This window comes from Arachis ipaensis, chromosome B09, assembly GCF_000816755.2.
Source record: "Arachis ipaensis cultivar K30076 chromosome B09, Araip1.1, whole genome shotgun sequence".
NCBI lineage: Eukaryota > Viridiplantae > Streptophyta > Magnoliopsida > Fabales > Fabaceae > Arachis > Arachis ipaensis.
In genome coordinates, this window is record NC_029793.2 from 136,771,220 (window position 1) to 136,772,237 (window position 1,018).

The following is a 1,018-nucleotide window of genomic DNA, read 5'->3' on the forward strand; positions in this document are numbered from 1 at the left end:
TTTGAGAAAATTTTCTTTCCTTCTTTCAAGAGATGCTACAATGATACTTTCTTTACTTCTATTTATAAAATATACATTTTTTTTCCTTATCACTTAAAAAAAAATCTCCTCTTTAGGAGTTATTTGGGTGAGCTTTTAAAAAAAGATCTTTTTTTGAGTTATTTTTTTTAAAACATCTTATGAAAAAGTAAAAGTAATTTTATGTTTGGGTATTTCATGTAAAAAGATCTTTTTATTTATCAATTATGTTTGGATATAACAGTATAAAAGTATTTTTTGTTTATTTATAACATAAAAAAAATCTTTTTTTAAGGAAAAATATCTTTTAAAAAAAAAAGATGTAAATTACAGCTTCTCAAAAAAGATGTTTTTTTTTTATTTTTCTAGTACTTTTACTTTTACTACTAGAAATATGCCAAACACGCTAAAAAATAAAAAATATCTTTTTTCATAATAACGGTGGCCAAACCAGCACATAATCTATTTTAAATTTTTTGTGTTAAAACTAATGTTAATTTTATTCATTTTTCAAGAAAAAATAAATTATTTTTTACAAAAATACTCTTTAGTAAAAAAATCTTTTGTCACTAAATTTTACTTACCAAAATATCCTTTAATAAAATATTTTTTATTAATTAAATTATATTTTTATCAAAATATTTTTTAAAAAATTAATAATTAAATTATTTTTTTAAGATATCTTTCAATAATTTTTTAATTATTAAATTGTTATTTTATCAAAATTTTTATTAACAATTATTTTTATATTTTACTATTAATTTTTCGATATCAATATATTAATTGTTATACATATTAACCGTGGTAAGATTTTTTTAAAAGATATTTTTGTAAACAAAATTTAATGACAAAAAAATAAAATTTTTGCTAAAGGATATTTTTGTAAAAAATATTTTTTTTTGAAATGGATAAAGTTAACATTAGTTAATACACAAAATTTAAAATGGATTAAAGAAAAGATTTTTTAAAAATTATAAGAAAGTCAAATGTACATTTTATA